The 14847-nt window shown below is 37.3% G+C and overlaps 1 protein-coding gene across 32 annotated transcripts in view; it reads right to left on the reverse strand.

Moving 5' to 3' along the window:
- Positions 1-14847, reverse strand: part of PSD3 (pleckstrin and Sec7 domain containing 3) — a 655493-nt gene that overhangs the window by 254471 nt on the left and 386175 nt on the right. The window lies entirely within an intron of this gene.

Here is a 14847-nt window from a genome sequence, read left to right on the forward strand (position 1 = left end):
AATAAATTTCCTATTTACTATCTTAGCAACTTACAACACAGTCCCTGGCAATCACCAATCTGCTAATTCTATGAGTCGGGTCTTTCCTTTTCTCCCAACTTTATTGAAATACAATTGACATATAACATTGTGTAAGTTTAAGATGTACAACATAATGATTTGATATATGTAGACACTGCAAAATGACTGCCACAATAAGCTTAACACATAAATTACTTTACATATTTACAATTATTTTTGTGGTGAGAACTTTTAAAATCTATTCTCTTCTGACCCATAGTCAGATGCATTATCCATTGCACAACTGGCCCACCACTAAAAATCTATTCTCTTAACAATTTTCAAAAATACAATACAGGGCCCAGCCCTGGGGCTGAGTGGTTAAAATTCAGTGCGCTCCACTTTGGCAGCCTGGGTTCTCAGGTTCAGATCCCAGGCATGGACCCGTTCCACTCACTAGCCATGCTGTGGAAGTGTCCTACATATAAAATAGAGGAAGAATGGCAGAGATGTTAGCTTGGGATTCGTTTTCCTCAAGCAAAAAAGAAAGCAGGAGGATTGACATCAGATGTTAAATCAGGGCAAATCTTCCTCAGTAAAAAAAAAAAAAAATTTACAAAATACAGTATTGTTAATTATTGTCATCATGCTGTACATTACATCCCCAGAACTAATGGATCTTATAACTAAAAGTTTGTACCCTTTGACAACCTTCACCTATTCTCGTCCCACACACTTGACCCTGGCAACCACCAATCTGCTTTCTGTTTCTACAAATTTGGTTTTTTTAGATTCCATTGTAAGTGAGATCATACAATATCTGCCTTTCTCTTTCTGACATTTCACTAGCATAATACCCCCAAGGTTCATCCATATTGTCACAAATGGCAGAATTTTTTCTTTTTTATGGCTGAATAATATTCCATTGTGTGTGTATATGTATGTATTTATGTATGTGTGTAGATATAGATATATATACATATAGATATATCACATTCTCTTTACCCATTCTTCCATCAACAGACACTTAGGTTGCTTCCATGCCTTGGCTGTTGTAAATAATGCTGCAAGGAACAGGAAGGTGCAAGTATCTGTTAGAGATAGTGATTTCCTTTCTTTTGAATGTATATCCAGAAGTAGGATTGCTGGATCATATGGTACTTCTATTTTAATTCTGAGGAACCTCCATACTGTTTTACATAATTCATGTACTAATTTTCCTTCCCACCAACAGTGCACAAAGGTTCCCTTTTCTTCACACCCTTGCCAGCAGTTTTTAATTCTTGTCTTTTTGACAACGGGCATTCTAACAGATGCTATCTCACTGTACTTTTGATTTGCAGTTTCCCGATGACTAGTGATGGTAAGTATCTTTTCATGCACCTGTTGGCCATTTGCATATCTTCCTTGGAAAAATTCCTTTGCCCACTTTTAAATCAGATTATTATTAGTAGTATTGCTGTTGAGTTGTATGAGTTCTTTATATATTTTGTCTATTAATCCCTTATCAGATATACGATTTACAAATGTTTTCTCCCATTCCATAGGTTGCCTTTTCATTTTGTTGATGGCTTCCTTTGCTGTGCAGAAGCTTTTCAGTTTGATGTGGTCCTATTTGTTTATTTTTGCTTTTGTTGCTTTTGCTTTTACTGTCAAATCCTAAAAGATCATCGCCAAGTCTGGTGTTAAGGAGCTTACCTGCTACATATTCTTCTAGGAGTATTATGGTTTCAGATTTCATGTTCATGTCTTTAAACCATTTTGAGTTTATTTTTGTGTATGGTGTAAAAGACAGTGGTCCAGTTTCCTTCTTTTGCATATGGATATCCAGTTTTCCCAACACCATTCATTGAAGAGATTGTCTTTTCCCCATCGAGTATTCTTGGCTGCTCCCATGTCAAATATTAGTTGATAGTATATGTGTGGATTCATTTCTGGGTTCTCAATTCTGTTCCATTGGTCTACATGTCTATTTTTATGCCAGTACCATACTGTTTTGATTACTACAGTTTTGCAGTATAGTTTGAAATCTGGAAGTGTGATGCATCTAGCTTTGTCCTTGCCCCCTAGGGATGAATCCCACTTGATCATGGGGTATGATTCTTTTAATGTGCTGTTGAATTCGGTTTGCTAGTATTTTGTCAAGGATTTTTGCATTTTTATTCAGTGGCCTGTGATTTTCTTTTCTTGTAGTGTCCTCACTTGGCTTTTGTATCAGGGTTATGCTGGCCTCATAAAATGAGTTTGAAAGTATTTCCTCCTCCTCTTGAATTTTTGGAGAAATCTGAGAAGGACTGACAATTTATCATGAAAGGATATTGCATTTTGTCAAATGCTTTTTCTGTATCTCTTGAGATGATTATATGATTTTTATCTTTCATTCTATTAATGTGATGTATCACATTCACTGATTTGTGTATGCTGAAACATCCTTCTTTAAATTGGACAACCTAGAAGAAATGGATAAATCTTTGAATTCACCAGTGAAACCATCTGGTGCTAAGCTGATCTTTGTTGAGAGGTTTATGATACTGATTTAATCTCCTGGTTATTCATCTATCCAGGTTTTCCATTTCTTGGTAGACTGTATGTTTCTAGGAATTTATCCATTTCTTCTAGGTTGTCCAATTTGTTGGTGTATAATTGTTTATAACAGTCTCATAATTCTTTGTATTTCTGTGGTATCTGTTGTAATGTCTCCTCTTTCATTTATAATTTTATTTATTTGAGTACTCTTTTTTCTTGGTTAGTCTAGCTAAAAGTTTGTCAATTTTGTCTATCTCCTCAAAGAATCTACTCTTAGTTTTGTTAATCTTTTCTATTGATTTTCTATTTGTATTTCATTTATTTCTGCTCTTATTTTAGCTCTAATCTTTATTTCCTTCCTTCTGCTAACTTCGGGCTTAGTTTGTTCTTCCTCTTCTAGTTCCTTGAGGTGTAACGTTAGGTTGTTTATTTGAGATCTTTCTTTTTTCTTGACATATGCACTTACAGCTATAGCATCCTCTTAGAACTGCTTTTGCTACATCCCATAAGTTTTGGTATATTCTGTTTCCATTTTTTATTGTCTCAAGGGGTCTTTTTAATGTCCCTTTTGACTTCTTCTTTGATCCATTGGTTGTTCAAAAGTGTGTTCTTTAATTTCCACATATTGGTGAATTTTCCAGCTTTCCTCCTGTTATTGATTTCTAGTTTCATACCTTTGTGGTCAGAAAAGATACTTGATATAATTTTTATTATCTTCAATTTGTTGAGACTTGTTTTGTGGCCTAACATGACCTATCCTAGAAAATGTCCCATGTGTACTTGAAAAGAATGTGTATTCTGCTGTTGTTGGATGGAATACATTCTGTATATGTCTGTAGGGTCCACTTGGTCCCACAGTACCATTCACATCTGTTTCCTTATTAATCTATCCATTGGAGGAAGTTGGGTATTAAACTCCCAAATGTTATTGTATTGCTGCTCATTTCTCCTTTTAGTTGTTAGTACTTGCTTTATATATTTAGGTGCTCCAATATTGGGTGCATAATGTCCCTTCCATTCATCAGTTGTTTATCCATGTATTTAGGGGCTGCATTATTAAGTGCCTATACTGATTAGAATTGTTATATCCTCTTGATGGATTGACCCTTTTATCATCATAAAATATCTTTGTCTGTAGTAATTTTGGTCTTAAAGTATATTTTGTTGATATTAATATAGCCACTCCAGCTCTCTTTCAGTTACTATTTGCACAGTACTTCTTTTTCCATTCTTTTACTTTCAACCTATTTACCTGTGAATCTAAGGTAAGTCTCCTGTAGACAGGACACAGATATTTTTAATCCATTTTTCTAATCTTTTAAGTCCAATGTCAGGATTTCCTCAGAGACAGTTTCTATTGACAGCTATCTTTCACTGTGTATGGGCCATACTTTCCTGTTTCTTTGTAAGTTTCATAATTATTTGTGGAAAAGTTATATGGCAACTCTGTAAATCAGATTGCTCCCCGTCCCCAGCTGTTTGTTGTCACTGTATTGCTTGTTTAGTGGCTTTTCCAACACTAATTCTGTAAAGCCTACATTCTTTGTTGTGTGTGGCCACTGAAGTCTCCGCTCGGCTAGCTTAGTAGTCAGCTTGTTGTTGGACAAAGATTTCCGTAAATGCCTTGACTCAGTAAGTACCCAAGCCTTTGCCATGAGGTTCTATGTGCATGCTGAGGCATATCTTCAATGCTCCAGGAGGCAGTTTACAAGTCTGTCTTAGTCTTCACTTTCTGCTTGAGCAGAATCTCAAGGTCAGACAGAGGTGAGAGCTTAAGGCCTTCTCAGGTTTTCCCCAGGCATGCAGACAAAAATTTCCAAGAATATGTCAAAGCTTACAAAAGCCCTTTTATATGCCTTATTTCTCAGCCTTTCCTCTTAATATTTTTGGTCAGTCTCTTGTTGCCCCAACTGTCACCACCACCTCAAGCAGCAGTAATGCTGAACTATAGCCACATGCTCTGGGGAAAAGACTATTTTCACTGAATGAGCACAGAGTCAAATCAAAGAGAGGCAAGGCCTGTGAGTGAGGATTTTCCAGGGAGTTGCCAGACAATTCCCTGGGAATGGAGCTTTTGGAGGATCTCCAAACTGCCCACTCCAGTGGATGCTAGGCTTCTGTCTGCATAGCTACTGTGACTGTGAGGCTGTCGGTTTTCAAGATCACTGTAGAGATGGGGAAAGGAGGATCGCAACAGGGCAAGTGAAGACACCACACAAAGCTTCTGACTCATGGAAATTCAGCTGGTTGTTTTTTCTTCAATAAACACTCTTTAGGTTGTTGCAAGCCTCTGGTTAATTTCCAGAGTTCTGAAACTGTTGATTTTGGTCTTTTTTTGCCAGTGTTCTTACTGTTTTTTGGAGGAGCAGATTTTCAGAAGTACTTACTGTCATTTGGAAATGCTTCTTCCTCACTATGATCTTTAGATTCTAATGAAAGACTATTTTTTAATATCAATAATGTCCACATGAAAAGCTCTCTTTTTCTAAGTTTTAATTACTTAAACTTACACTAAAAAAATTTAGATTATTACTTTAAACTGGAAGAAAGGATAGTTTTTTCAAAATTCTTTTGAAAGACTCATGAGCAATATATTTAAAGATCACTAGGTCAAAAATGCTACTTTAAGACATGAATTTCTACTGTAAGGCGTAAATAAAACTTTCATCATTTAACTAACAATAATTATGTTTTATAACATTTAAAAACAATAGTAAAGGTCCCAAAGTTATTTTCATTTATAAAATCATACCTTGTTCCAAATTCAGATTTATTTTATTTACTAGCTTATTTGGCCTTGCCTTTTCTATAGTTTCACAGTGACCCTAGCATTGCCTACATTAATATAAAGATACCAATTTGACTCACACAGGCTTTGAAACAGCCATAAGGAAAGTAGCAATTAGAGGGAAAACGGATATGTAAATTCAAACCAACAAAAAACAATTTAAAAATTCTGGGTCCTTCACAGTAAGGAAGCATCAGTGCAATCACCCAATACATTGTACCAAAATTTGTCTGACCAATGCAGGGAAGGAATAAAGATAGCCACGATACATGGCTTTCTATGGGCCAAAGACGCCCAACAGCCTCTTGAATACTTGATTAGTTGAGTTTGTTTATATCTGCCATTTACTGAGCTGCTCTGACTCACTGGTAATTCCTCTAGCTAAGGTTTAGGAGCAAAGCAAAGGGTCAGATCAGTCCATTTTGCACCTTACTGAGATATATATTTAAACATTCCCCAAGTTTTTATACCATTTTATCGGGGAGTAAAAGTAAAATGAAGTAAAGTTTTTATCATCAAGAAACACTCCTTATGATATGTGGATTGTTTTCTCCTTGTTATACCAGATTGTCTCAATTATTCTGAAATACTATTATTCAGACAAACGCTGTCCCCTGAACAAAGCTAGCTCTAAGCATCGACTCTGTATCTCAGGGATTCACAGGCAGCAAAGGGAAACTCACATCGTCATGCTTCTATGCATTTTCTTCTCAAACTGACTGATAACTTTGGAACAATTAGCCCTGTTCTGAAACAAATGCTGGCAGCTGCATGCCAGGGCAGTGCTTTCATAGCACTGTCTCATACTCCGAACTCCTTCCCGTTGAAGGAGCACAGCATGGAGATCTGAACAGGCCTCCTTATGCACTGAGAGGCATGGAAACTGTCCCTTGAAATGAATGCAACATTTCCAACCAAATCAGATGCTCAATGAATATGAATCTCTGGATCATTACCTTAATAATCAAACCTAAAAAGATAACACAAAATAGAAAATCCACAAAAAGTAAGAATTTTATTTGAAATCTCAAAATACCAGACAGGCCGAAATCTTGTGAGCCAAACAGGTACTATCCTTAATGAGAGAAAATATTCATCAAAAAGTCAAAAACCCTAGACTGAGTGTTCACATCTTCAGACAAATTTAAGGCTATTCTCCAAAATGATAATATTGCCATTTTCAAATATATTTTCTTACAATACAAAAGAAAGCTGTTTTCTACATTTTCTTTTAAAGATATATTAAATGCCTTTTAGAGAGCAATTCTTTGATGAACTTATCATTTCTGAAAAACTTAACTCAGGTATGTTTTTAACACATTCCCACCTAGAATGTTAAGTAGAAGGATCATCTTCAACTTCACCCTACTATGTTTGGGGGAGGAAGTAGAAGGTTTCATGGACTAAGGGCAATAGTCTGGAAGAGATAAATTCTGTAAATTTCTGTAAAGAACCAGAAAGGAAATATTTTAGACTTTACAGACCATAAGGTCTTTGTTACAACTATCCAACTTTGTCATTGTTTTTATTTTATTTCTTTGTTTCTCAGGAAGATTAGCCTTGAGCTAACATCTGCCACCAATCCTCCTCTTTTTGCTGAGGAAGACTGGCCCTGAGCTAACATCCATGCCCATCTGCCTCTATTTTATGTGGGACACCTGCCACAGTGGTGCATAGGTCTGCACCCGGGATTCAAACCAGCAAACCCCAAGCCACCAAAGCAGAACGTGCGAACTTAACCGCTGCACCACCGGGCAGCCCCTCAACTTTGTCATTTTAGTATGAAGATGTAAACAAATGGGTGTGGCTGTGTTCCAATAAAACTTTACTTACAAAAACAGGCTGTCAGCTGGATTTTGCCTGTGGATCATACTTTGCCAACTCCAGTATAAAAGAAAACTGGAAAGAGGTAGTAGTGGTATTGAGGATGACATCATGAGTGACCACACAAATAGATTAGGCATCCTCATGTCTAATTAGCAGTAGGCATGAAATTAGCATGCCTAATTTCAGGTTTTCCCTTTGCTAAAGTTATGGCATTTCTTCCCAGCCCAGCAGATAATCAGCTCCCAATTTTACTGGTAACAATGAGAGCAAAGGGGGAAAGTTAAGATGGAGAAAGAGTTTCATTCTTAACAGAGTCATCTAGAAACCATATAAGCTACAGTCCAAAACTCAGCAGAAGTTGACCAAGTCTCTGCTTTGAGTATGACTTCCCTGACAACCTGGGGAATGGAACCTCCCACCAAGCTCTAGCCAAGGCCTAACCTAAACTCAGTCCTAAGAGAAAGCTGCTAACAGGGCCAGCTGTCTCAGTTAAGTATTCACCAAGAAAGCAGACTACAGCATATACTCGGACCTAGAGGTTGAAGAATTAGATAAAATAATCCTAAAATTTTTCATTTTTAACAGTGTAGTCTGGAAGCTTTGTGGAAACGTTTTAGGAGAAGGTAAAAGCTCTCATGATCCATTGGTAAAATCTGGCTTATAAATCTTAGGATATTAAAAACACAGCAGGCATACCCTCCCACATGACAATTCCACCTCCTCTAACATGTTACGATAAATGGTGAAAAAGCATACTACTGATTTGGTAATTACTTCAGTTCTGTAGCTCTGCTAAAAGCTCCTATATTTTGCTTTTGTTTTGCATGCTTCTCTATCAAATAAGTTTAATTGTGTTATGCTGCCCTCAGGTGTCCATTTTTTTATATACATGATCAGTGGGCAAAGCAGGATCCTATCTAAATTTCCAAACCAGGAAGCTATAGCTGTGATATTCAAAGTGTTCTTTCATAAACCCCAATCACAGAACTAATGTAAGTGTTAAAAGTTCAACTTCAGGGATATCTGAAATATTACCGAAATTTTTCCTACCACTTGTGTAATACATTGCTGTTGAAAAAGGAACCAGAAGTGGCATAAAGAAAAAAAAAATACATGACAACTGAAAAGGAATACTGCATGCAACACAGTGATTCTCAAAGTGTGGTTCCCGGATCGTGTTGAAGGTGTCTGTGAAGGCAAATCTATTTTTATAATAAGGCTAAAAACGGTTTTTACTCTCTTTCTCTCACAAGTTACAGTGTGGAGTCTTCTAGAGGCTACATGACTTGTGATATACTGGAACAGACTAAATGCAGAAGCAGAGAATCTAGCTGTCTTCTATTTAACCAAATCTGAAATAGATTTGCAAAAAATTTTAAATACTTTTTTTTACTAATTTTTTGTTTTTCTAAGTACAATTATTGTTCATAAAAAGTATTTTATTCATTTAATGAGTTTACTTAATGCTATTTTAAAATGATTTAATAAATAGGTATTTTTAAATCTTACCCATTTTAGTGTCTAATATGGTAAATATTAATAGGTATAAACAAAAGCTCTTTGGAGTCCTTAAAAACTTTTAAGAGTATACAGGGATCCTGAAACCATAAAGTTTGAGAAGTATTGTAGCAGATTCTCTCACTACTTCATAGAAAGTGTTTCCTCTAAAATTTGAGAAGATAAAGGAAAAGACACTGACCTCATTATCAAATTAAAAAGACCAACTCAACTCGACTTCTCACTTGATTGTCATAGAAGGACAGGCATTAAATTACATAATGGGGTTCGAGGTCGGAGGTTTCAATCACCATCCTCAATTCATCGCTCCCCAAATCATTTGCAGGAAGAAAGAAAGAGCAAAAACTGACTTCATAGAGTTTCACCTGCTTTCCTTTATCATCTTCTACCAATGAGCTTATTCAAATGTGGAAAACTCCTAACGGTAAGAAGGGATGTAGTGACTGAATAATGTCCAAATTAAACAATCTGAGGTCCCTAAATGAGCCCTACTGACTTGGCTGATAAAAGCTATCCGTGTTGTATTTTCTAGGTTTCAACCTATTGTAAAAAAAAACCAGAACTACCTCCCAAAAAAGAAAAGAGTTAAGAAAGGAAGAGGTGGGGATAGGGAGGGAGAAACGTAGGAAAGGAAAAAAAGAAAGGAGGTTTTCATTTTGAGGGGTCATAGAAGCCAAGAAAATCCACCAGTGCATGATTAATTTTGACATGCTTAAATAAGGATTCCTATTAAAATCTAGGTAGTTGCCAATTTGACAGTGAATTATATTCTAAAGGCCATTTTTAAATTGAAAAATTTGAAATCATGACATTTTTCTATAAAAACATTTCCACAGATGATGGTTAGGTTCTCAGGCTATTCCATAAATGCTCACTCGGGTGACAGAAATCCTAACAGTAAAACTAAACTCTATCCCCCACTAGAAACTCTTGGAAACTCTGAATCTAGATCCCTGATTCTGTGAACTTTCAGTGTCACTCACAAGCTCCAGGGACGAGAGCCTGGTGGAAGCCCCTGCAGCTGGGGAGCTCCCAATCAGGGGAAAAGAAGACTGGGCACAAGGAGCTAGAACAGAGGACTCCCGGTGAAGGAGGCAGTGCGGCTTGATGAAATTAAGACCAAGGCTGGAATCTACAGCAGGGTAAAGCGCAGATAGAAAAGAAGAATAAATGCCAGGATGGCTTTCCTAGCAGCGGGCATCAAGGCTGTGGGGCAGCACAGCAGGAAGAGGGATCCACAGAGGAGACAGGAGGAAGGGAGGGCATCGAGGCTGTGGGGCAGCACAGCAGGAAGAGGGATCCACAGAGGAGACAGGAGGGAGGGAGGGCATCGAGGCTGTGGGGCAGCACAGCAGGAAGAGGGATCCACAGAGGAGACAGGAGGGAGGGAGGGCATCGAGGCTGTGGGGCAGCACAGCAGGAAGAGGGATCCACAGAGGAGACAGGAGGAAGGGAGGGCACCGAGGCTGTAGGGCAGCACAGCAGGAAGAGGGATCCACAGAGGAGACAGGAGGAAGGGAGGGCAGCAGGTAAAATGCACTGAAGACAGCTGCTGGTTACTATAATGATAATCACACGTACAGAAACTTCCTGAGGACATTATCTACCAACCTTATGGAGGTTTGTGGTGCTTTTAAGGGAGGAAATATAAAATAGCACCATATGAAAAGTAAAAGCCTAAATTGTTTAATAATAATTCTTATAAAAGTCATTTTCCACTTCTGACAATAAATCAAATATTGTACCACCACCCGCACTCCTAGGACCCTGGAGAGTCAATCTAAGAATTAGAAACCCATCATCAGCAATGCAGCTTACAGAGTGGAAACAATGAACTCTGACCTAGCTCAAACACAGTATCGTTCTAACATTATTTGGTTAAAGAAAAAAAAACAAACAAAAAAAACCCTCTACTTTATTCCTTGACTTCTTTCTTCCCCCTACCAGTATGGGGTACTAGCCTTGGTTTTACCCCTTATCCAAACTATACAACCCAACCCCCCAAAAACAGTAAAGTCTTGCCTCATACGTTAAACTCAGAGCGCTGAGGATGATATTCAGTATGCCCTGAGCATCCCAGAGACAAAGTATCTGCAGGATGCTGGCCGGAGGCAGACAGAACCACCACTCCAGAAGAATCGCACCCCTGCTCCCTTTATAGCCCGTGTGCTGGGTGGGCTGTCTCCCGCCAATACTGTAAAGCAGAGAGACACCTTGAGTAAAATAGCTACTAAAAACCCCAAGCCACAGTGTTAAATGGTAGATTTTATCACAAAATCTTGATTAAGAATAATGTCCCGGCTACTGCCTCCGACCATGGCCTGACCCCCGGCAGCCACTGTCTCATGGATCTCTTTCAACTTGTAGTAGTGAAACTGGCCACCTGACCCTGCATCTATCTATCCCACTCTTCAGTTAACTCAGTTCTGAATCTAAACCTTCCTCCCCGCTCAGGGTCCAGCCCTGGTGAGAAGTCCCTGCCTGCTGCCCTGTCCCTGCCCCCTAGCTTCAACCTCAATGATGATCCTGCCAGGATAACTGAATCTCAACCATGGTCCAAGGACAGAGAGCTAGTCATAGTCAAGAGAGCACACTTGAAGATTAGTCCAGAAATGAACAGGTTTGAATCTATCCTTACATGAAAAGTCCTTTTATTCATATCATTTCCAATAGAATACAAGGCTTAAAAATTTTTTTCAACTCTTTTCTTTGTTGAATAGTTCAAATAATATTCGATACAACTTAGTTCCAATATAGCAAGAGAAAAATAAACTCTAGGCTTTGTTTTAATAGAAATGTGTCTGTATGTGCAAAAGTTTTATTTACATATATAATTTATAGATGAAGAGGCATTTTAAAAATAAAAGAGATTACTTAGCAAATTAGCCATGTGCCAAAATTATAAAATATTTATTTAATCTAAGAGAATAAACCACTTGGAGACAAGTAAAAAAGCAAGTCAATACTATTGCAAAAATAATGGTAAATCATTCATATTTTTAAAAAATAGGTACTGAAGAGAATCACCATTCTTAGCTCCAGTGAAATCATTATAACATCTGAATGAATTTCTCCCAAAAATATTGCATATACTTCAGACTGGCTTTTTCCTAGCCTCCTTAGTGAAGTTTAACTGTAATCCAACACGTCAGTAAAATACCTCCCCAGTGCTTTTCCACCACAGCACTTAGGTTACCTGCTACCATTTCTGCAGTTAACCCTGACTAATGGAGGTTATCCTAGCCAACATTACCAGAGATGAGATTTGACCTCCATGAATACATCTCATTCATTTCTGATCCTCACCCAAATGGCATAGAACTTGGAATGGAGTAGACACACTATAAGTGTTTGCTGAATGACAAATAAATTAGAAAAAGAAAGATAGAAAGGCATTCCAACATGTAACACCATATTAGATTTATTATATTAGTATACATTCTATCATTTTATTAGTAAGAAATTAGCAGGAAGCAAAAAGGCCCATACAACGCATTTTCAATGCATCCTTCCTTAGAGTAAACAAAACTCACCAGAAAGATTCACAAAGAACAGCCAAAAGAAGTTAATCTCCCAAATTATGTTCCCCACCACCACCTCGCCACGAAAGCATGAGGACAAGCTTGTCTCAGCACTCCTTAGAAAGGTCATGCTCTTGTGTTGCTATTATGACAGGATGGTAAGTAAGAAAAGGAAAATGGCTTATTAGTCATTCCCCAAGAGGATGATTCTGGCATAAGAGGTGATGGCCTTACACTATAAGGAGAAGGTGAAAAGGGGCAGACATTAGAAATAATTCACTTTATATTCTGAACAATTCACTTTCATAGGGGCCATGCTAATAAGTCAAACAGACACCGGAACAATAAATCAGGCAATCATGATGCAAGAGAAGCTACATCCAAAATTATGGTTAAAAACTTACCACCTAGAAGGAAAATTTATTTTTAAAATGAATCCAGAGGAGGAAGATAAGAGAAACACATTTTCATGTGGTTAGTTCTTATGACGGCTAGTACATATTCAACAGACCTGTAACAGCATGCATTGTAAATAAGGATAAAAAAATTTAATTTATAAAACCTGAATAACAGACAATCCTGAGTATGTAGCACACATTTTTAAAAACAAAGCTGAAAACTAATAATCACTAAAAACATGATTTTTAAGATGATATAGAGATTTACTTGTATTTATAATTTTCTCCCTCTTATATGTAATTCTGCCACTATAACCAATTGTTAAATATGTATAATTGGCATAAGTCAAGACAATATTAAACTGTTCATTTATATAAACTGTTTCTTATACTCTAGTTGCCAAAAAGAAGTGTGATGCTTCATTTAATCTCCTTTCAATTCCTCAAAAGTGGTCAAGGACAGAGCAAGAACAATCTGAGATCTGTGGTTCTGAACCTGTAGGCTACCGACACTGGGCGTCGACGGCTTGTTTGGACATCAAGCATGCTGAGTTATCTGAATAAATAATAAACCTCACACCTTTATTTACTGCTACATTTCAAATTATTGTGATTAATAACATACGTGTTTATTTGAAAGTATTATTAAAGTAGTTCTCAGCTTTTTAACAAGCCATTCAGTTTTTCATGGAAACAAATTCCCCAAAATCTCGCCACTTCCACAAAAGTTCTATGAGATCCTCAATCTTTAAATAAGAACTGAACTGTTACTGGAGTTTTTTTCATCATTACACATTTTCTCAGTCAATAGATGCTAAACGCACAACTATCTTACGTGGATGGGCCCTCAAAGCATCTGATGTGAAGAAGATTCCTCATGCTGGGTATCACTGGCTTAGATCAGTGTTAGATGTGGACAAGCACAATCAAAATTGTCTCCTTCAGCTCAAATCCAAGTTGAGAAGTTGAGTGGGAGCAAAAGAAGGGGACAAAGTGACAACTGTTATCATAAGATGGGCAGAGAAGAAAGCAGCAGAAACTTGCTTCCCTGGTAACAGGACAACTGAGGTTAGGGCAGTCCATTAATTGGTCAGCCCCATAACAAGCTGGATGAACACTAGATTCTGAAACTCATTTCAAGGCTCACACCATGGGAATCCCAGTACCTTCATTTCCAGAAGCCATATTATGGCCCTATTACCCAAGGATGTCCCCTGAAAATATCTACATGTTTTGTCAAAATAATCTTTGGACACACGTTACATATGTCTACAAGTCACTAAGGTATTCTGAATTCACATCTTTCGAACTGCAAAAGGAACTTCCCAGCTGAGTATTGTGACATTTGTGAAGATGGTGTTAAAACTATAATTCTATCACTACCACCTCTCTTCACTTTTCTGACAGTAGAAGCTTTTTTTCCCTTCAGTCCATCTTAATGGCCCCATACAGCTCCATTTTGCCTTTTTTAAAGAGGAGCACCATAGATTTGAATATGGGGATTTGTGGCCTTTTGGAACAGGAGAACAACTTTATATCTAACTTTCACTTCTTTTAATGTGATTTTTTAAAATGTAAGGTAAATCATATAGCAAATCAAGGGATGATGTAGACTCTTTAATTACAAGAAATCTGATTTTCTCTTCAAAATAAATGGACTGGGTACTATGAAATAATTTTTGTGCTATCATATATATTGCTCTATAAGCAACTAAAACATTCTCCTTTTCTCTAATATGAATAGTTTAAGTAAATGCTAAAATTCCATGAATTTCATGAATTCCATGAAAGATGAAAGCTTATCTAAAATTATAAATTTAAGAACTTCACCCTATATTTTAAATAGAAGATGACAAGGCAATTAGATTATCTTGATATTTCAACTGGGAAAAGACCAAGTGAGCTCCAGAGTGTAGAAAAGGCTGAGTCCGTAACACTCACTACTGTAAGACTGCAAACACAGTTGCTATTTTCAGATCTAACTTCCATCCTCCTTCCATCCTTGTACATCAGCCCTAACAGTGAACCAAAAAACAAACAAAATAAAAAACGAAAAGTAACAGCTCTGTCTCTGCCTCCCAGTGGAGAAAGAAGGTACAGGACACACACATCACAGATAAAACAATTCCAGACATGTAGACAATTACTCACTTAAAATCACTCTCTGTGTTAGCATGTAAAATAAGTTATTGCCTTCTCTAAAGATTTATCTTTACCACCTGCCATGTAGAGAGGGAGAAAAGGAGGCAGAGAATAAATGTGTGTGAGC

This window comes from Equus asinus, chromosome 27 (genome assembly GCF_041296235.1).
Source record: "Equus asinus isolate D_3611 breed Donkey chromosome 27, EquAss-T2T_v2, whole genome shotgun sequence".
NCBI lineage: Eukaryota > Metazoa > Chordata > Mammalia > Perissodactyla > Equidae > Equus > Equus asinus.